Here is a 17,219-nt window from a genome sequence, read left to right on the forward strand (position 1 = left end):
TTACGTTGAAAACAGTACACATAAAACATATTACCAGTCGTGCTGGTTGCACGGGATAGGAGTGGGTTTTTATAAAGACATAACTCTGCGATTGGCAGAGGAATCATGACAGTACCCCCCTCTCAAAATCCCCCTAAAACCAGAGGAATCGGTTTTGGTTTGTCCGGGTATCGTGTTTGCAAAACCTTTAGTATACGTGGGGCATTTTTCAAATGAGTGAGAGGTTCCCAAGACCGTTCTTCTGGCGCATACCCTTTCCAATCCACCAAATATTATAATTTCCCACGTACTCTTTAAGCATCAAGCACATATTTCACTTCACATTCAGGTACTCCCTCAACATCAATAGGAGGAGGTGGTGTTTTTAAACGAGTCACGTGATTGTAAGGTTTCAAAAGAGAAACAATATTTTGGTAAGAGCGTTAATTTCATACTTACTGGGTTGGTCATTTTTTCAATGGGAAATGGTCCAATAAATCGAGGGCAAATCGTTTTATTACTCTTAATGCGTAAATGTTTTGTGGACAACCACACTTTGTCGCCTGTGGCATATAATGGTTGTGAAGTACGATGTAAGTCTGCAGAATGCTTTTGACTTTCTTTTGCTTTTGCCAAATGATACTGGGCTTGTTGCTGAATGGATATCAAATTAGTGACATAATCACATATAGATGGAATCGTCAATGAAGATGGACATTGTCCTGGAATATGTTTTTGGGTGATATCCGTGTGCACAAAAAAATGGTGACATACCAATGGATGAATGTTCCATATTATTATAAGCAAATTGCAATGCCCACAAAATGTCTGACCATACAATGCAAATATTGTTCTATGGTTTGATTAGTGCGTTCAGTTAAACCATCCGTTTGAGGAGGTACGCACTTCCATGTTTAATTATTTACTTACGTTTTGTCAGAAATGGGAATTTAATTGAGAGCCTCTGTCTGATCTAACAATAGATGGGATTCCATATAAACTAATGATTTCCTGCATATATATCTGAGCCAATGTTGCTGCTGAAGGGAGTTTTTTCAAAGGTATAAAATGAGCCATTCATGTAACCTGATCAATCACAGGTAAAATAGTAGTGTAAATGTCAGTAGAAATTTGGGCCGTGCACTAACCACTGGTGTATCATGGAGTTGAATTGCTGTCATGTGCCACAGAGGTATCACTCTCTGAACCCAAGGAGTATAAGTGATCAAGAAATTCTCATGCGCTGACTGCCAACAGACAACGTCCCTCTGGGCGCTCCGTTAAATCTTCGCAAAAGCGAATTTAGGGTGTTGGTGAAGATTGGTGAAGATTGAATCAATAAAATTGATGCTTTCGTTTGTTTCAAAGTTTATTAGCAAAACTTTATTGGGAATCCATAAGTTGTATGCTAGAAACATCCAAATGTGATTAACTCGCTGTTTGAGCTTGATCCCCGCTCTTAAGCGCGATCCCTTGATCCCGCTCTTAAGAGCGATCCCAATGCATTTCGGGCACACTGGGCCCTTCATCAGGGGAATCTGAATAACAAAAAGATATATGTGTATAGCTGAGTGTTACAATGAGGGGTTATGCAATATCGACAAAAAACATTATGTACAATAAGCCTGAATAGGTTAGTGAGAATGGAAACCCGTAAACAGTACGTCATTGCAATAGATCTGGAAATCATTAAAAAAAACATCAGTCTGGTTTGTGCAACAATATCACTACGTAATCCCATTGGTGATAATTCTAAACGGTGTTGAATTCGTGAAATCATTAGATGCAAAATTACGGAAAATGGACCATGCTGTCTGCTGTTTTGCTGGAGAAAGACGTGATTGAAATAGAATAGAAAAGGATGCTCTGGGGGCATTAGTACCATGCCGGTGAAAGACGAGATTCGTTGTTTACAACCAAAAGGTGCTGTTAAGCGTACTCTATAACATGCGTAATAAAAGAAACATGCATTTTGAACTGACTTTGTCAGCAAAGCCGATGCTGTGTACACGTGAAGCCAGTTGTTCGCGAAAAGAAAAACGTGCCGATTTGTGCCGTTAAATAACATGAGAACATGCTCCGGTTCAAATTGTTCGGGAGGAAAAAAATTATATAATCACGTTGGTGGTATCACAAGTGGCGTTGACATGTAAATTGATGGGAGTGCCCCTCATGGGATGTGTGATTTTGTTGCCCTTGATGATATTGTGGCAGTTACTACAGTTATGACAGGGGATCGTCCCCCGATATTCTGTGATTGGTGGTTTAATGATGGGTCTAACCAGTTCACTCCTTGTGTGTGCAAACATTGGCGGGTCGCTGAAAATGCCATTGAAATCTGTTTCGAGGGCCAATACTGGCCAATGTTTTTTGATGGATTGTTTAAATCTGTGGCTCATAGTGGAAAACCGAGAGACCACCACCAAGCGACGTTGTTCTTTCCGCGTAGTTGGTTGTAGTAGCACCTCACGGGTTGTGTTGGCTACCTTGGTGATTGCGTTCTGCAAGATCTCATGTGGATATCTGCGGGCTTCGAACCGGCGGACCATTTCCTGAGTTTGTACTTGTAGTTCAGAATGGTCTGATACTATCCTTTTGACCCTGAGTAGTTGTGAAAACAGCAAATGATTTTTCAATGATGGTTGGTGAAAGCTCATGTAGTGTAGGAGGTTGTTACGATCGGTTGGTTTCCTGAACATGGTCGTGGTGAGCTGATCGTCTTGTATTGTCAGAAGGACATCCAAATAGGTGATAGAAGTGTCATGGAAATTGAAAGTGAATTTTAGGCTGAGGTGCCTAGCCATAACACAAAAATGTCATCAATGTAACGTAAAAAAGGACGTGCATGTTTCTTCCAAATAACATGTTCCCTAGACCTTATTTTACTGATTATTGAAGAACTCTCAAAAGTCCTGGAAGAACTCAACAAAGAAATTGTACAGACCAGAACAGAACTTCTAGATATGACCGAATCGGAAGATTGGGGGAAAATCTTGGAGGATCTTAACACACAACTTAATAGATACACCAAATAAATCAGCGAAAGAAAAATTCTCAAATACAAACGGGATACAATGGATTACAAGATGGGAGAGGTATACTCCTGGGCAGAGATCTATGCAAGACGACGGCAAAACAAGCCTTTTAACCCCAACACCGAAACAGACACTTCATCCTCAGAAGGCGAAAGGAGATCTGCCACTCAACCCATGATAACCATACAACCAGACATTACCGTTCCAATTCAATCCAACACCAATGTACCTTTTTAATAGGTAGGCCAAAAAGATCAAGAAGACCCAGGAGGGGCAAAAGACGTTGTTCCAACAATACCCAGTCCGAAGGCCCAACCATCAACAGGCCGACGGAACAAAGGGAAGAGACCTTAAATCCCGAACAATTGGTCATCAACATTTCCAAGTACAAAATCAACAAGACGGAGATTCACACACTTCAAAAGGGTACGTCCTTCGTACCCACCTATCACACGAACAAATTAGAATTGGACATCAGCTTATTCAAGCTCATGCGCAACCTTCGGTTACGACACTTCTTCGAAAATATGGTACAATCCCCCAACAAAAATGAGGCTCATCTCTTGAAAATCTCAGAACCAAGAGCACCTACCAGGCACCTATCTCTCACAAAACTTAAGACTCCTTTGAGAATTTGGTGAAACATAATATACAATCGTTCAAATTCAAAAGACGGTCCAAACTTCAGAATTTAACAAACAAAGAGCGAGCAATACTGGACAATCTAGCCGGCAATCATAACATTATCTGTCAAAACGCCGACAAGGGTGATGCCCTAGTGATAATGGACACAGATTTTTACCAGGCTCAAGTAGACCAACACGTGAGCGACAGAGACACATACATGATTCTCTCACAGGATCCCACCGCTACTTTTCAAAAACAGTTGCAAGGGATAGTGAACAAGGCAGTGGATAATGGCATCATAGATGAGAGGACTAAGAAATTCTTGATTTCCCTTCACCCCAGAACACCCACTCTACACATGCTACCCAAGATTCACAAGGATCTCAACAATCCTCCTTTACGCCCAATAGTCTCCACAAAGGGCAGTATATATCGGCAAGTTCTGGACGCACATCTTCAGGAATTTGTAACACAAATGAACACATATGTCAAGGACACCACTGATTTTTTGATCAAGATTAATCAAATCGTACTACCCAAAAACGAAGAAGTATGGCTTTGCACAATTGATGTTAAATCCCTTTATACCTCGATTCCCCACAACCTGGGGATTGAAGCTATAGAAGAGACACTCCTTCAATCAGTACTGGATCATGATTTTCAAATATTTTTGATGGAACTTCTCACCTTTACATTATACCAAAGTTATTTTAAGTGGAAAGACAATTATTATTTGCAGTTAACCAGCACTTCTATGGGCAATTGTGCCGCACCGACCTATGCAAATCTTTTCATGCACGCTTTCGAAAGCAAATTCATTTTAAGTTTGGACATTTGGAAGAAACATGCACGTCTTTTTTTACGTTACATTGATGACATGTTTGTGTTATGGCTAGGCACCTCAGCCTCCCTTAAGACAGCTTTGGACAATTTAAATGTGATCAACGATTGCATACAATTCACTTTCAATTTCCATGACACTTCTATCACCTATTTGGATGTCCTTCTGACAATACAAGGCGATCAGCTCACCACGACCATGTTCAGGAAACCAACCGATCGTAACAACCTCCTACACTACATGAGCTTTCACCGACCGTCATTGAAAAATCATTTGACGTTTTCACAACTACTCAGGGTCAAAAGGATAGTACTGAACTACAAGTACAAACTCAGGAAATGGTCCGCCGGTTCGAAGCCCGCGGATATTCACATGAGATCTTGCAGAACGCAATCACCAAGGTAGCCAACACAACCCGTGAGGTGCTACTACAACCAACTACGCGCAAAGAACAACGTCGCATGGTGGTGGTCTCTCGGTTTTCCACTATGAGCCACAGATTTAAACAATCCATCAAAAAACATTGGCCAGTATTGGCCCTCGAAACAGATTTCAATGGCATTTTCAGCGACCCGCCGATGTTTGCACACACAAGGAGTAAGAATATCCAAGAACTGATCAGACCCATCATTAAACCACCAATCACAGAATATCGGTGGACGATCCCCTGTCATAACTGTAGTAACTGCCACAATATCTTCAAGGGCAACAAAATCACACATCCAATGAGGGGCACTCCCATCAAATTACATGTCAACGCCACTTGTGATACCACCAACGTGATTTACTTATTGAAATGCCCGTGTGGCCTTGTATACGTGGGCAAAACTGAAAGGAAGATCAAGACACGCATACATGAACACAAAAGCAACATACGCACCAGCAACCTGAAATCAACCATAGCAGCACACTTCCTTGAGAATCAGCACAACATCGCACAACTGAAATTCATGATTTTGGAGACTGTTGAGAAAATAGAGGGCATCAACAATAACATTTTTCTTTTACAACGAGAACATTTTTGGATTTATAAGTTGGAATCTTTGAAACTTAAGGGTCTTAACGACCGCTTGGAATTTGCTTGTTACTTATGAGACGTAGCATTCCTGGTTATAGTGTATCCATCACACTTTTTTTTTCTGAACACCTTCATCTCACCATGGTTTAATTCGCAGCAATCACTTTCTCGAATGATCAATCACTGTTTGCATTTCTTAATAATTTTATTTATTCGTTTACCCCGCCCTTTCACTTGTGTATTCACATTCTTTCACAGGTTCACATTCTCCGCACCACCCACAATATGGCGCCCGCAGTTTGCAGTACACGTTCACGTTCCAGTTTACTGAGCACTTCCGGTATCCGTCTTTCACGGACGTCACTTTTTAAATGAACGTGCTCCTTGAAGCATCAACAAACTTCACGCAGAATTGTTGTTCAGTACAAACGAACTCAGCAGGTATGAAGCATCTTCTTTTTAAGATGAGTTTCGCTCGCACGGTTTAATACCGGCGGTTATTATATAATTTTTTTCCTCCCGAACAATTTGAACTGGAGCATGTTCTCATGTCATGTTATTTAAACGGCACAAATCGGCACGTTTTTCTTTTCGCGAACAACTGGCTTCACGTGTACACAGCATCGGCTTTGCTGACAAAGTCAGTTCAAAATGCATGTTTCTTTTATTACGCACATTATAGAGCACGCTTAACGGCACCTTTTGGTTGTAAACAACAAATCTCGTCTTTCACCGGCATGGTACTAATGCCCCCACAGCATGCTTTTTTATTCTATTTCAATCACGTCTTTCTCCAGCAAAACGGCAGACAGCATGGTCCATTTTCCGTAATTTTGCATCTAATGATTTCACGAATTCAACACCGTTTAGAATTATCACCAATGGGATTACGTAGTGATATTGTTACACAAACCAGACTGATGTTTTTTTGAATGATTTCCAGATCTATTGCAATGACGTACTGTTTTCACGGGTTTCCATTCTCACTAACCTATTCAGGCTTATTGTACATAATGTTTTTTGTCGATATTGCATAACCCCTCATTGTAACACTCAGCTATACACATATATCTTTTTGTTATTCAGATTCCCCTGATGAAGAGCCCAGTGTGCCCGAAATGCATTGGGATCGCGCTTAAGCGCGGGAATCAAGGGATCGCGCTTAAGAGCGGGTATCAAGCTCAAACAGCGAGTTAATCACATTTGGATGTTTCTAGCATACAACTTATGGATTACCAATAAAGTTTTGCTAATAATCTTTGAAACAAAGGAAAGCATCAATTTTATTGATTCAATCTTCACCAACACCCTAAATTCGCATTTGCGAAGATTTAACGGAGCGCCCAGAGGGACGATGTCTGTTGGCAGTCAGCGCATGAGAATTTTAAAATAATAGTGTAGCCAGTTTTGGTAAGAGGAAGTTCCACAATAAAATCAAGGGAGACAGAATGCCATGGTTGTGTAGGTATTGGTAAAGGATGTAACAAAACACAAGGGGCTTGATGTAAAGATTTATTCTGAATACATATGCCACACGTATCAACATATTCTTGGATATCATTAAACATGGAAGGCCACCAAAATCTCAGTTCAATTAGTTGATAAGTCTTTGTGATTCCAGAATGTGCGGACAAAGGGGTTTCATGATGCAGTTGTATAACCTGATCTTGTAATGTTTTCGATGGTACAAACATTTGGTAATTCATAAATAACAAGTCATTTTTCCACTGAAGTGAAGGATACAATTCTTGCCATTCTATCAATGTTTTTCTTTTTAATTCTTTTTGTATTTCCAATATTACATCACAATTAGTGATGCTGGCTTGAAAACAATGCGTGGGTAACATTGCCTATGTTTCTTATGGTAGTTTACTAATATCATCATCTATGCCCAGACGTGATAAAGCAGCCGCCTTGTTGTTTTCTTTTCCTGGTTGATATGTGATCATAAAATTGTAATCATTAAAAAACAACATCCAACACAGTTGACGGGCAGAGAGAGCTTTCACAGATCAGAAAGTTTGGAGATTACAATTATCAGTATAAATTGTGATCGGGTGTCTGGCACCTAACAAGTAGTGACGCCATTCTTCAAAGACAGCTTTTATAAATGTAAATGTAAATGTATGTGTCTTAGCCAATAGTTCTCTGTCCGCAATTGCATAATTTTGTTCAGTGGGGGACAATTTACTAGAATAATAGGCTATGGGATGCATTTGTCCATAGTCTTTATGTCTTTGCGACAAAATTCCTCCTAAAGCAAATTGTGAAGCATCCGCCTCAACTATGAACGGACGAGTGGGGTCAGGATGCATTAGTATTGGTGCTGAAGTAAATTGTCTTTTTAAATCTTGAAAGGCTTTTTCTGCTAAGTTATTCCATTCAAATGTGACTCCTTTGCGAAGAAGCTTAGGGATAGGAGTTATGGTCTGAGAAAAATTCTGGATAAATCGCCTATAAAAATTGGCAAATCCAAGGAAGCTTAGGACTTGTTTAACTGATGAAGGACTTGGCCAGGTAAGTACTGATCCAATCTTTTTTGGGTCGATTTCTATTCCTGAGGGACTAATGATGTAACCCAAAAAATCTATCTTAGAAGTATGAAACATGCTTTTTTCTAATTTGACATATAACGAATTTTGTAAAAGCTGTTGAAGAATGGCTCGCACTTGTTGTACATGCTCAGTTATAGACTTTGAATATATGAGTATAAATTGTCATTGTATATCACACAACAGATGTCTAGAAAATCTCGCAAGACTTCATTTATAAAAAATTGAAATGCAGCTGGAGCGTGCCAGAGTCCGAAGGGCATGACCTGATATTCGAAAAGGGTGAATTTTGTGCGAAACACCATTTTCCACTCATTGCCCTCGCCTACTGGTACAAGCTGGTATGCTCCACTCAAATCAAGTTTTGTATAAATGGTTGCATCCTTAATTTGGTCTAATAAAGTTGGTATTAAAGGAAGTGGGTATCGATTTTTTATTGTTACATTATTCAAAGCGCGGTAGTCTATACATGCATAATTCTCCCCCATTTTTTGGTATAAAAAAACAGAGGGGCGGAGACTGGGGATCTGGAATGTCTAATAAAACCATTGGCAAGGTATTCATCTAGCTATGTTCTTAAATACTCATTTTCATTTTCAGTGAGGGCATATATGCGGCTACACAGCAAGGATACCCCAGGCACCAAATCTACGCGACAATCGTAATCTCTATGGGGCGGTAAAGTGTTTGCCTTCTTTTGATCAAAAACATCCAAGAGATCCGAATATTCTTTGGGCACACCATCAAGTGTTAATACAGTCTGTGAGTCTTTTGGGAAGTCGTAACCTTGTACAAGATATTCCTTTGCCTTGTGTTGAAAACAAACTTTAAGACAATGGTCTGAATCAAACAATACTGTTTTCTTTAGCCAATCAATCTTAGGGTTATGTTGAACCAACCATGGGACTCCTAAAATGAGGCGAAATTGGGGTGCATCAATAACATCGAAAGTGATATGTTCACTGTGATTTGTGACACATCATGACGAGTTCCTCGGTATGATGCTGTATTAAGCCTGATGTTAATTCCTTACCAGCTCATACAATTTCTGATCTAGATTTTGGTAACGTTTTTAATCCTAAATTCTGCATAAATTGTGTGTGGCACCTGAATCTATTAAGGCATCTACAGACCATGAATGTGCACCGTTGTCCAGTGATTTTAATGTTACGCGAACACTAAGATGATGAAAGGGAGTTTCAGGAGCTGTTGATTCCAAACTAGAAAGTGTACTCGACAAACTGACCTTGTCTTTCGTCGAGTTTTTTAGTTTTCCGACTGTTGTACTGCAATCAATTCAGTTATCTTTGGTTTGCTTTTATTAGGATGGGTAAGACATTCCTTTACAAAATGTCCAGTCTTTCCACAATACGGGCATTGATTCAATTTACGACGTTTATCCTTTTCTTCCTTGGTGAGGGGGCCTCTAATTGTTCCAATTTGCATTGGTTCCCCCAAATCTATTTTACTAGAGGAATCAACTTTAGTATTATTCGTTTCTTTAAACAGTAACATTTTATGGTCAGTTCTACCTCGTTCGCCCTTACGTTCTTATAATCGGTGGTTTAATATAACTACCAGATCAATTAATTCACTGCAATCATCTGGTGGATCCAATATTTGAGTTACCATATCCTTAAGCTCATCTCATAATCCTCTATAGAAGATGGATACCCGTTTTTCTTCAGGCCATTCAGATTCTATAACTAGCTTATTAAACATGGAAATATAATGAAGTAGGTCGGAAGAGCCTTGTTTTAGATTGAGTAACTCATTGTCTGCAGATTGCACACATGTTTGGCAAAAACATGTTTGGCAAACAATTTTTTCATGGTCTTTGAATCATCTGAAATCATAAAGGAGTGGATCATCTCGTTCTACTAAAGAGACTGACCACAATGCAGCGTCATCTCCTAAATAAGATATAATAAATGTCAATTTAGAGGTAAAAGCTGTGGGTTTTGCTATGAAATGTAAATGACACTGATTTAAAAAGATGGTAAATTTGTTGCTATCCCCATGAAATCGTGTGGGGGGGGCAAAGGAACAGAGACCAGGGTTACCACTTGTAGTTTTGTAGTTGTAGTGGCCGTAGAGCTATGTAACGTCTGTGTTACTGGCTGAAAGCTAGGTGGCTTAAGAAGAGGTTTTTGAATTGAGGGAAGACTCCAAGCTGAACGATCTTGTATGTTACTCTGTAAAGCAGAGAGATCTCTGCGTAATGCTGCATTTTCTGACTTAATGTCAGCTAAGATGGTGGCAGTATCCTGCAGTGATATTTGCTGAGCTTGTCCCAAGCGGGGAAGATAGTTTATGCTATGGCCACCATAAAGTTTTAACAATACCTTAGGAGTCTCAGTCCCTTGGCGTCCACATATGACGAGGCCAAGAGGGGGGGTCCGACCGGGCCTTGGACAGCCATGAACGTGCGCAGACGGGTGTGTCACTGAGCCTTTACTGCGGTGGGAGGGTTGGCCCTGCCTCCCGCACCGCCAGGAATGCTGGGGGACCGATTCCCACCCCAGTCTATCAACAAGAGCATCGAGGGGGCCTCGGATGGCCATAGGGAAAGTGTCAGTAGTCAAATGATAGATAAAACCCTAGGATTTGATTAGGAGAGATCTCTGCACTTGAACTATCAGCAGAGGTGATTCAAGAAGCCATGCAGAACATGTCCTTCACCGAGAGCACATAGCCTGCTTCTGCAGCAGAGTTCTTACAAGGAACAGCTGCAGACAGCTATTCAAAAGTATGCTGTATGAACCAGTCTAAGAAACTCTAAAATTCAAAAGGTAGGTTTCCTATTAAATGTTTTAGCTAAGGGTTACCATTGCATTTAGAAATAGGTTTAGGGTGTTAGAATATCAAAAACTAAATAACAATATTCTAAATGTTTATCTTGTTTTTTCTGGCCTTAACATGTCTATCCGCTTTTGCTTTCTGTGTGGTTATTGTACATGTTTTATGCACTAAACTGAGAATTTTAAAATAAATATTTTAAACTACATGTCCCGGTTTCTTATTGGTATCTTTGAGTGTGCTATCATAGATGGAAGATTATTTGGATTGTCACTGTGTCCCTGAACTCATCTAGAGGGACGTATAGTAATCTCAAAACACGGTCTGCGCAGGATTGCACAGTGAGCTTGTGTTAGGGCTGCAGTCCAATCGACTTTCTAATTCAATGTTAGTGTATTGAAGTTAGTACTTGCATCAGAGGGTTAGAAATCCGACCCTTATGGCTTTGGGGACCCTCAGATTTCATAGCAGGACAAGAGAGATGTAGAAGAATAGGCCCCAAACAATGGCGGCTGGTGACATTTGAAAATGGTGTGGCATAAATATTGAGTCTCACTTTTACATAGCGAGCGAGCCTGAAGTACAAATGTGGGGTTCAGGGGGTCCTCCCCCCTAAAAAAATTTGAAAAAAGAATGCCAAATGGTGATTTTTAAGCAGATTCTAACAAAGAATTTAGGGGGTCATAACGATGGCGGACGACTTCAGCCCTACATGGCGGCGGTCCCACAGTCTAAATTATGATGAGACTGCCACCGTGGGGTTCGCATTGGCCACCTTTTCCATTGCTGCGGGTGCTGTTGGCTGCAGCAACCGCCACAATGGAGAACAGGGATGTGTAACATAACCCTGTACTACGTGACAGGCACCATGCTGTGCCTGTCACTTTGAACAGGGCCAGGGCCAAAGAAAAGGGCCAGGGTTGAAGGGTGGCACGCTACGGGTCCCCAATATCTATTCCCTCAAGCCTTTTCATGGCGGGTGAATTGTCATGGAAAGGCTGGCGGGAGGGAGCATCCTAATCCCTACGGCAGAGCCTGGTAGGCACCGCCACTATTTTAGGAATTGGGAGGCCCTCTGCCGCACCGGCCAACTCAAGGAGCCCGTAGGATGTGTGGTGGTTGGAGTTTCCAACCTCCACGGAACCACCTGCCATCCTAATGTGGTGGGCGGGGAATGACCTTCCGACGGCAGAAAGACCGCCATCGACAGCCTGACAGTGGCGGTTTGTTCAGCCATCGTAATGAGGCCCTTAGTGAGAAAGCAAGAAGATTCATATAGCAATTGTAAAAGTGCTGTCTTAAATTATTTAAACACATTAAAAGCTGCCCCATATCTTACTGCATTAATATGTTCAACAGTTACCGTAGCAACTTCAGGCCCTTGTTTGCTTGTCCAGTGTCTTGCACTGCATGCGGATTCGACTTTGAAAGGAAATGCTCTAACCAGACTTGAGGAACCACCCACAGCTGATGACTGCAATCAGACAGACAGAAATATGTGCAGACAGGACTTTAGGTTGGATGAAAAAAGTGAATGTCTCTACAAGGGGCATGGCTTAAACATGTAAACTACATTTCTGTGATTTCCATAGTGTGCTACCCCACCAGTATTTTTGTTTCTCTCTGAGCTTTCTGTTATTGCTTCCAGATATATAACACAACAACTGACATATACCTTAACATTTCCAAGACTAATGGCTCTGTCAAGGATTGTTAAGTGCTTTAGATAGATGAGTGACATCAATTAATTTTTGTAAATAATTATATTAAAGATGTTTTAATTCTGGAATTGTGAGACTGTGAATTAAATATCATTGAGGCTTATTGAAGGAGTACTGGTTTTCAGTTCTGTGCACTTTATGTTAGACCTCAATGCCCTTTTTCTCTCCACATTTTGTCCATCTGCTCATCTTAAACCTTATATTTTTCCTCTTCAGCACCCTCTTTTCATGCTCTCCTGAATACACTACCTTGCATCTCCTTCACTACACCGCCCCCAAACGTACACTGCACTCTCTCACATGTAAGCACTTTACTTTATTTTACTTTCGCCTTATCTACATTTTGACAACTATGTACCCCCTTCACACACATTTACACAGAATTTAAATTACAAGTGAAATATATGACCATTTCTCTGTGTGCTCTACAGGGAGTCCCTCCCACTGACAGGCACTGTTAGGAACTTGCACTGCCTTTAGCCTCAGCACCAGAGCTTTCAATCATGACTCGTTATAAACACCTTGCATGAATAGTTCTAAGTATGCACTCTATAAAAGTAACTAGATGCAGGAAAGAAAACAGAATGCCAATATGATTAAATAAAACGTGAAATAGAAACAAGAACTAAATCGCTGACATGCATTACCTTAACATTTTTTACATTCATTGTTCGGAAATCAATCAGTGTTTTTGGCATTAATGTTAAGGGCATGAATATGGGGCCAAACAGGAAACCTTTTCAATGTCTGTTTTAATGCCTTATGACACGGCCAGATCCCCAGAATTACACAAACAAAAACACTTAGCATGCTCCAGCGTCTGTCTTTACAATCAAACGATGTCTAGAGTTGGTATTAACCATTCTAGAACTATAGCGTTGAGCAATCTAAATAAATCAGGACCTTGATAAGCACCATGTATGTGGGCCATTTTGTAGGTATGCCTACTCATAGTATTAATGGTTTTAGACATTTTTCTGGAATTCCACAAATCAGTTCCCTATATGCTCATATCTGTCCCTTTGCGCTTGATTCCCCCAAAAGTTGAGGATTTGTGGATCAACACTGCGGAGAAGTAAAAGCCCTGTACAACTTTTGAATCAACTTTGCTGGGAAATAAATACAGCAGCTTCACTTCTAAAGGGCCAGCGACGTACAGCCACTTCTTGGGGTGTCACAGTGGGGAAGGTCAGAATGACAAGACGTCTTTCTAGTACTTACCATTACTGAGGACAAGGCGTCAAATCTCACTTATCACACTTGCATCCAATCCTACCCTTAGATGAATGGGAAGGGTGGGATTTATGCCTGTGAATAAAGTCTGGCCTCACGCAGAAATTCAGCCTGCAACGTCCGAAACTGTGACACTTACAGCATCACTGGCCTACAGTGGATATCACCAAAGACCCCTGTGGCATTGAAGAGTTTTAGAAAGGTAAGCCATGCGTCATACGCAACATTGCAGAAAGTTGATTTACTGCCTGGTTTCGGGCTCCTTGTTCAAAGTGAGGTGGGGTAGGCAACCTGGGAAAGGCAGCCCAGACTTAAATACATTGATGTATTTAGAAATAAGATCTGAGATTGTATCTCCAAATAAATTAATGTATTTAATATTTTTGCAGAACAGATGCAAGAATTTAAAAGAGGTGTAGCCCCAGAGTCCCAAAGCAGAAACCTACCAGAGAGTAAGGCCCCTACCTACTATGTCCCCAGATAGGCAAAAAAGATCCATTGTACACCAGGACAAATATAATAGATGTAAACAAATTGAGTGGAAGAGTGTTAAATGAGAGAGCAGGAATGCTGGGGGAGCCAGCATTCCTGGGCACCAGGTGTGCCTCTCTCTTGCCTCCAATCATCATCTGCATTTGAGCTTCCCATGAGAGTACATTGGGGTGTTACCCCTTAGACTCTCCCTTTCAGAGGCCCTTTAATGTCCTAGGGACAGCAGGTAACCTTTTTCATCATGTGAACAAATGGAAGCAGAATGAGCACTAAGCTTTCTGGAGCAAATTGTACTTAGCTTCCAACAACCTCCTGCAAAAGACATGCCAATAAAGTGTGATTAAATGGTAGCATCACACTCCTCTAGATTCCCTGGGGTCTCTAGTTTTCAGACATGACTGTCTTTGCAGGGCACCCTGGACATGATAAAAATGGAAAAGATTCTAATGGGATATGTGCAAGGATTGTGCTTTCTCAACAATAGTTTAAATTTAGCATTGCATCTGAGTAAGAGAAAGTGGGAGGAGCCATATAAATCACACCATCTTTGATGCTCTTGGGTGTATAATTTTCCCACATATGTGGGATTGCTAGATTTCCCTTGGAACCAGCAAGCCCCATGCCCAGTTACTGCAGCAATCCAGCATTCCAAAACTCTACCATCTCCCAGCATCTTTAGTGCACTTCACTAGATTGATGCTTTAGACTTTTCTGTCCCAAGCAACAGGTTCACCCTCATGTGGGTTACCTTTTTTATCTGGAGAATTATGGGAATGCAAGACAGTAGATCATTTGCTATTATTTGCTGCTTTTCACCATATTATCGCTTCTGAGTGAAAAAAGTGATTTGTTTGAAAAAGAAGCAACAAACAGGCTTAATGGTTAATTCAAAATTCAAGCTGGTACTTACGGCCCGATCCTTTGATTTAGATTCCTAGGCACATTTCAAAAATTCCATGTGGGGCTTTCCGACTTGGAAAGCCTGTCAGAAAGTGACTTTGGTGGCCCAGCAGGGCTCCCTTAACACTGCAGCCTCCGGTTGGGGTCCGAGGGAGCACCTACGGTGCCCCCCTGTTAATCCCTGCACAGTGTGGCAGGTACCTTGAGGTGCCTGCCACATGTTGCAGGGTTGAACAGATTCTCCCATTTCTCTATGAGAGATTGTGCTACGGCTGGTTTACGGCCGCCGCACAAGCTCCCTGTCAGAGTAGAAAATCCTCAGGGTCGGTTTGTTGCTCAGAATCATCCACCTCTTGATAGTCCCAAGCCAAAATTGCTATGATAGCACAGGGCAGTGGGATGATCAAGCGAGGAAAGGATAGGAAGGGGCCTGCAGGGATGACACAAGAAATCATAAATACATATAATCCTGTTTATCACAGAGAATGGTATACCACAATACAAACTAACCGTGTGATGCAAAGCAATATATACCTGTAACTAAAAGATATATGCAGCCTGAAGTGATCCACATTAGTCTGTGGCTCCTGCATAGAAACACCGATCACTCCAATACTTCTGCTGTGTTAGAACATAGCAAAGAACATACATATAATATCTAGATACTGTATAACTACATTCTCCGTTCATTTTTCCCTACAACCTGCGGTTAATCTATAGGGAAACATACCATTAATAGACTCCACTAGACTTCACAGGGGTTGAGCGTAGTCCTATACCGCTCTCTCAATCACCCCTGTTAATAGAGCCACAGTAAACAGTATATTTTGAAATAATCTCCAGGTTGTAGTAAATAATACTTTCCAAACGAGTTATATATAAAGTCTTTGAATATTAGCGCACATAACACGTGTCCTTAGAAAAAGGTACTATTCTCGCCGTAAGAGCCACAGGACTGTAGCTGGCCAACGGGGGGAGTCTTAGTAAAGCGTCAAAGCCTTATGGTGGGGGAGATAAGAACGTCTTTCCTTCCACATGAGCCAAGGGCAGCTCACCAATGGAAGAAAGACCGGCTTCCCCACACACACAGTACAAGAGTCTGTGAAACATAAGCAGTGCGTAGCACCCTTACCAGACCGGGGAACAACAGCACATAGCCAGCACAAACTCACATAATCCCGAATTTCCAACGATACAGCGCGGTCCGTCTTCCGGGTTTTGGATGGTTCAGCCCTCACTCTGCGTCGGCTAGCAAGGAATTATGGAGATTGTAGTCCCGCTCCGTGCCGTGAAGTCTTCCGGTATACGTCCTTCACCGCAACGATATAGATCGGTTCCCTGTGGTTGAAGGTACGTTCCAGTTTACACAATTTAGCGCGCTCGACATAGTGCGCTCGTGACACTCCTATAGGGAAATGGAAGTATGCAACTGGAAGTTGGTTGGTCCCGATTCCGCAATGGTGTCGGGTGGACGTGAGTCCGCCCGCCATCGTAATAAGGTCTTAATTATGAACTGAGCAAAATGCCAAACATTTAAGAGATTATGGCCTGCATTTACGTTTTCCCTTATTCTTGGACCATGATATTTTCCAAACAAGTGAATGTTTTAGATTGTATGTTTAATGTTTTCTATGTGTTGAAAAGAGAAATCTGAGCAACACTTAATGAAAATACAACTTACAGGAAAACAAACAAAAAGGAAATAGATTAAACACAACCACAGTTTTGGATATTGGCATTTTTATTAAAATTTGATTTGCTACATTGAGATGATCTAATATTGATCATTCTTGTTAACGAGTTGATATTAGCTCATTTGTTTGTGATTAAAATGTGGTCCTTCAAAAAAACTTTTCACAGATTTTTTTTTATAGGTTCCAATCTGTAAACATATATTCATCTCTTGAGTTAGCTCATATTTTTTAAGGTTCATCTATGAAAATCAACTTCTGAAAAAAAAATAACAAAAAACTTTTGTTTGTGTGAATTGTTCGTTAGTAAATACGTGTCATCATTCACATC

General features: G+C 41.0%; 1 long non-coding RNA gene across 1 annotated transcript in view; it reads right to left on the bottom strand.

The window, feature by feature from the left end:
* Positions 1-16,471, bottom strand: part of LOC146868431 (uncharacterized) — a 131,705-nt gene extending 115,234 nt beyond the window's left edge. The window contains exon 1 of the long non-coding RNA XR_014962872.1: positions 16,370-16,471. This is a non-coding gene — a long non-coding RNA (uncharacterized LOC146868431). The remainder of the gene's footprint in view (positions 1-16,369) is intronic.
* Between the last annotated feature and the right edge of the window lie 748 nt (positions 16,472-17,219).

Source organism: Triturus cristatus, chromosome 1_2, assembly GCF_964204655.1.
Source record: "Triturus cristatus chromosome 1_2, aTriCri1.1, whole genome shotgun sequence".
Taxonomy (NCBI): domain Eukaryota; kingdom Metazoa; phylum Chordata; class Amphibia; order Caudata; family Salamandridae; genus Triturus; species Triturus cristatus.